Source organism: Gigantopelta aegis, chromosome 13 (genome assembly GCF_016097555.1).
Source record: "Gigantopelta aegis isolate Gae_Host chromosome 13, Gae_host_genome, whole genome shotgun sequence".
In the NCBI taxonomy this organism is placed as follows: Eukaryota; Metazoa; Mollusca; class Gastropoda; order Neomphalida; family Peltospiridae; genus Gigantopelta; species Gigantopelta aegis.
Window position 1 is genome coordinate 12,260,361 of NC_054711.1, and position 6,217 is coordinate 12,266,577.

Here is a 6,217-nt window from a genome sequence, read left to right on the forward strand (position 1 = left end):
TTCAATTTTAAATGCACTGACACTACTATGTCGTTAAAACAAACATTCCTTTCCTCTAATCTGGGACACAACACAATCACTACAGGTACAAACTTCAGCACTCATTCATAAACTTCAGCACTCATCACAAAGGGCGGGACGTAACCCAGTGGTAAAGCGCGCTTGGTGTTCGGTTGATCTAGGATCGATCGCCGTCGGTTGAGCTATTTTCATTCCAGCCAGTGCATCACAACTGATATATTAAAGGCCGTGGTATGTGCTATCCTCTCTGTGGGATACCTCTGATTGTTCAGTAAAACACACAAACAACAAACAGCCATAGTTTTAAATGCACTGGCACTACTACTGTTTTGTTAAACAAATAGCCCGTTCCTTTATTCTGGGACACAATACAAACTTCAGCACTGATTCACAACGGGCGGATGGTTACCCAGTTGTAAAGCGGCCGCTTGGTGCGCGGTCGGTCTAGGATACAACACTGTACAAACTTCAGCACTGATTCACAACGGGCGGATGGTTACCCAGTTGTAAAGCGGCCGCTTGGTGCGCGGTCGGTCTAGGATACAACACTGTACAAACTTCAGCACTGATTCACAACGGGCGGATGGTTACCCAGTTGTAAAGCGGCCGCTTGGTGCGCGGTCGGTCTAGGATACAACACTGTACAAACTTCAGCACTGATTCACAACGGGCGGATCGTTACCCAGTGGTAAAGCGGCCGCTTGGTGCGCGATCGGTCTAGGATACAACACTGTACAAACTTCAGCACTGATTCACAAAGAGATTTATTCATAAAAAATACACGGCAATAAAATGACGACAGCATAAACATACGTGAAGATGCAACAGTAACAAGTAGTATATTGAGTAGACAGATTTATCAAATACAACTACACGAGTATCCAATGTTATGGATTAACATGGGATCATGCAGATATAGAAGGCCACTGGAGTACATTTGTTACATTTTTGTTCAGTGGGATTTTCACGGAAAATTCTGCATATTCCCCTTCAGTTGTAAACATATTTACAGAAACATATACCGAAAGGCATAAATAAAATTTGACACCACATTGATTTATTAATCATCGGCTATTGGATGTCAAACATTTGGTAATTTTTACATACTAGTAGTCTTAAAAAGGAAACCGGCCACATTTTGTTCATTAGTGGCAAGTGATCTATTATATACATCATCCCCCAGACAGGATAACACATACCACGGCTTTTGACATACCAGTCGTGGTGCACTGGCTGGAACGAGAAATAGCCCAATGGTCCCACCGACAGGGGTCGATTCTAGACCGACCGCGCATCAAGTAAGTACTTTACCTCTGGGCTACGTCCCGACCAAGTATAAATAACGCCATGGCTCTTTTACTGAATATTTTCTTACAGATATCCCATATTTGTCCGCATGTATATTATGTACCGTATGATAGGACATTTCTATATGAAAATATCATTGAAATACCCATTGCGTTATTTATGCCTCTCAGTGTATATAAAAATTAATGTATTATCAACATTTTTGTCCCAGTTTGACAGTCTTATTTTTCGAATTGATTTTATCAGTAAATATAACTAGAGATTATTATACGAGCTGGTGTGTAGTACTGATTTTACGAAACGAGTGTCAGGATTATTGTATTACACGAGCGAGAGAGAGGGTAATACATGAATTCTGACACGAGTTTCGTAAAATTAGTACTATTCACACGCGAGTGTAATAATTTCTTTATTATCCACATTATCTAAACTATTATTTTCATGAATACTAAGCTGGGACTATGTCAAAACGTTTAAAACGTAACTAAAATGACGTCTCTTTCTAGTTACATTTGAAACGTAACTAAAATGACGTCTCTTTCTAGTTACATTTGAAACGTAACTAAAATGACGTCTCTTTCTAGTTACGTTTGAAACGTAACTCAAATGACGTCTCTTTCTAGTTACATTTAAAACGTAACTAAAATGACGTCTCTTTCTAGTTACATTTAAAACGTAACTGAAATGACGTCTCTTTCTAGTTACATTTGAAACGCTTTGACATAGTCTTAGCGTTTTAGTCACAAAAATAATATTTTGGATCATGTGGATAAAAAAGAAAGTATTACACTCGCGTGTGAACAGTCGGAGCCGGTTTATCCTTGTAGCACGTGCTACGGGCCTCTCGCTTCAGGGGGCCCCGTGGTGATGTGTACATTTATTTTTCCCAGGTCATTTTCCACCTCTCCCCGAGGGGGTTGCAAACTATATATCCTGGGAAGGGTTATTTGTGCTACAGGTCCCGCGGATCCTTAAACCGGCTCTGTGAGTCATACTAATTTTACGAAACTTGTGTCAGGATTCATGTAATACAATAATCCTGACACTCGTTTCGTAAAATCAGGCCCCTATAATAATATCTATATATTCGTGTTTCTATTGTGGTCCAGTTTATGTTTTTCGTGTTGTATTGACAGTTCTGTGCAATATAGTAATAGTAATTAAAGATAGGCAGACAGACAGATATGGAGTCAAACACCATCATCTCAATGTTGAATGGTCAATTTACGCCAACAATACAATAATATATACTTTCTATCACAAAAAGTAAAAGCAACTAAGAATATAAAAACAACACAAAATTGCTGGAAAATATTAGCAAACAACAAACATTTTCTAAATATAAACACTCCAAAAACCAACTAGTACATTGTGCAACAAATTTAACAGAAACAAAACTAAAACTATTCAATTTGTTAAATGTGTCATAAATACAAAATGACTGCCAGGTTTTAAAAACATGTACACCAATATGATATAAATAAACATGTTAACTATTTATTAATAATAAACATAGCTTTCATAACAATAATTCAAAAGTCATAATATTAAACTTAATATAACATTACCCATGCACTGTACACAACAAATATATAGTGTAAAATACAATAAATGCAAATAAAAAACTAAAGTACTACAAAAATAAAATGTAAAAATTAAGTTGGTAATATATTGTTGAAGGTACATGGTTTTGTTTTTATTACGTACCTTCAAATTATTTTCTGGCACAAAGTCTGGCTGTCTACAACACATGAGAAACTACACCAGTTAAACCTTGGTAAAGCAGCCACTCATAAGAACAGACTGGCCTCTTAAAGGGGAAGTCATGAATTACAGTACAAATACTGTAGAACCATTGTGTATTGCATCATGAAGGTGTTGTGATATGCCAACACATGCCCAAACTATGTCTGTGTGTGTGTGTGTGTGTATGGGTGAACAGTGAAGTAGTCACAAGTTTAGTCTGTAAAACTGGTGGCTTTCCAATAATACCATTCGGTTCACGGAAATGTGCTTTTCTGCATTTGCGTTTTTGCAAGCGGATTACTATATACAAAATTTGACATTGCTGAAGGGTAGTTATAAGATGAAAGTAAATACATTATGTTACAGCAATACTTTACGTTATGGAGTCACCACACGCACCTGAGTTTATGATCTGAAAACAGTACGGTGGTCTCGTAAAACAAGTGGCTGGTCATTACCCATCAGTCTGTACTATATTAAGATTATTTGAGATAAGAGTAAAGTGGCCTGTAAAGACAGGTGGCTGGTTATTACAGGTCAGTTTGTACTATATTAAGATTATTTGAGAAAAGAGTAAAGTGGCCTTTTAAGACAGGTGGCTGCTTATTACAGGTCAGTTTGTACTATATTAGATTATTTGAGATAAGAGTAAAGTGGCCTATTAAGACAGGTAGATGGTTATTACAGGTCAGTTCGTACTATATTTGATTATTTTGAGATAAGAGTAAAATGTCCTTTTAAGACAGGTGGCTGCTTAACACAAGGTTTTTAACTAGTTTAATGAACAACATGAAACCTTCGTTAAATATAATGTAACAAATGTATAAAAGCAAACAACAAATTTTAAAATAATTATGAATCAAAATATCAACAATTAAGTTACCAACAATGCAAATTAGGTAACTGCATGTGACAAGGTACAAGTTGATTTACATAAATGTAAACAATCATATCAGATGTAAAATTAACATTTTCCAATGAACTCATGATTTACCTTACAACCAGCAGACAAAGTAGCCAATGGGTACAAAATTTAATGTTCAGTTTTGCTTCAACATACTTTGCAAAAATTTGCATGGTTTTTCTAAGTAACACATGCACTAAAACCTTCTGGAAATTCGCTAAAACAAAATGAACCAAGAAACAGTTTGTCCACTTTAGCTACCACAAGCCTTAAACTATCTAATATTTTAAACAGCATGCAATAGGAAAAGATTAATTAAGTTTGTTTTGTTTTTCTTCTGAAAAATGGCTGCATACATATAAATGTAGCTAATGGAAACAGGCTTTTAAAAATAAACAACTTTTAAGTATGTTACAAAGAAAATATTGAAAATATATGCAAATTGATTTTTTAAAAACACTTGTTAATGTTTTAAAGTATAGAATTTTGTAATTTTAATAAAATTTACTTTTAAAAAGATGTTACTAGTACTTTAAAATATTTCAAAAGAAAATACAAAGACTATTAGGCTAATTGGCTTTTAAATGGAAGCCATTTTGTCAATATTTAAATTTTAAAATTTTAAATGCATTAGCAGAAAATTAATTTAGTTAGTTCTTTTTTTTTCTTCTAAAATATGACTGCATATGAAAATAAGCTTTCAAAAATAAGCAACTATTCAGTAGTTTAAAAAACCCATTCAAAATGTAAGCAAATTGATTTTTAAAAAAACCCTATTTGCCAATATTTTAAAATATAGTACTATACACCTTTAGTAAAATTAGGTTTTTAAAATATGTTACTTTTAAATATTTCAAAAAGATGACACTAAAAATATTATGAAAATTGGCTTTTAAAAGAAAGCAATTTTTGTCAATATTTAAAAAAAATTAAAAATACACACAAAATGTATTATTATTGGCTTTAAAGAAAATTTACTTCTGTAAAAAATTTTATATAATAATAAACAATCTGTTTGATTGTCGATTTTCACTGATTGTACAACTATTTGATAATGTTGTAAAAAGCATGCATATCGGAATGTAGACTATTTGGAAGGTTCAGAAACATGAATACACTGCATTAATGAACTAAGGAACTAAAATAAATTACCATAAGACAACACAGGGTGAGTGGAGGGTTTGGGACAGGTGTGTGCAAAATTATGACCACCAAGATGTATTTTAGAGCATTATAAATTTAAAATATAAAAGAATCAGGAACTCAGCCTTGGCTAAATACAAGATGAGATGATCGTACATACATTTTATCTTGAAAAATGTACTGCAATTTTTTTGCAATTTTAGCAGGTGAATTTTAATTTCACCTCTTACATGTAGGCCTGTGTTAAAAAAATTGACTTCTTTTCGCAGACTGCTATTTCGAGCCCTGATATAATATAAGGTTTGTTAATGTTTGGAATTGTTACACCTCAGAAGCTTTAATTATTACATTTTATAGAAGCTACTATTGTCACACTTTTTATACCCTCAACTGCTACACTCAAAAAAACCCACAAAACCCCCACAAACAACCTGAAATTTTAACAGCTTTTGAAATGCAACATTTGTATTTCAATAGTTATCAAAATGTAATATTCAAATTTTAAGGCTTACTCTAAATTTCAAAACTTGTAAATATTGCACTAAAAAGGTACTTTTAATATGTACATATATATCAAAAGCTGTAAACATTTGTATTTCGATAGATATTAAACATTTTAAGGTTTACTCTAAATTTCAAAAGCTGTAAACATTGCACTAGAAAACTAATTTTAATATATCAAAAGCTATCACACTGTAAGTTAATTTCAACACGTCAAAAGCAATAAATCTTACACTTAACAAGTTGAAAAAATTGTTCCTATGAAGTATAAAATGTAATTGGTAGTAAACAAGTTGAAGAAAGAATAAGCTGCACCACATGTTAATTATACAAATGTAATTTCAGATATCACAATCAACACATTTAACAGTGCTGTACCTAGCAAGTGGGGGAGGGGAGGGATGGGGCAGCTGTCCTCCCACCCCCACCCCAAAAGAATCCTTTTAGTTTAAAAGTGCATTTTTTGTCTAGCTGTAGTAGACCCTATATTACGGGAACCGATTCTTGTTTTGTTGCCCCTCCCTACGCACACCAACCCTTATTTGTGACTAGGTACTGCTCTGCTTAAAGCAATGTAGTTTTAAAGCTGCCATC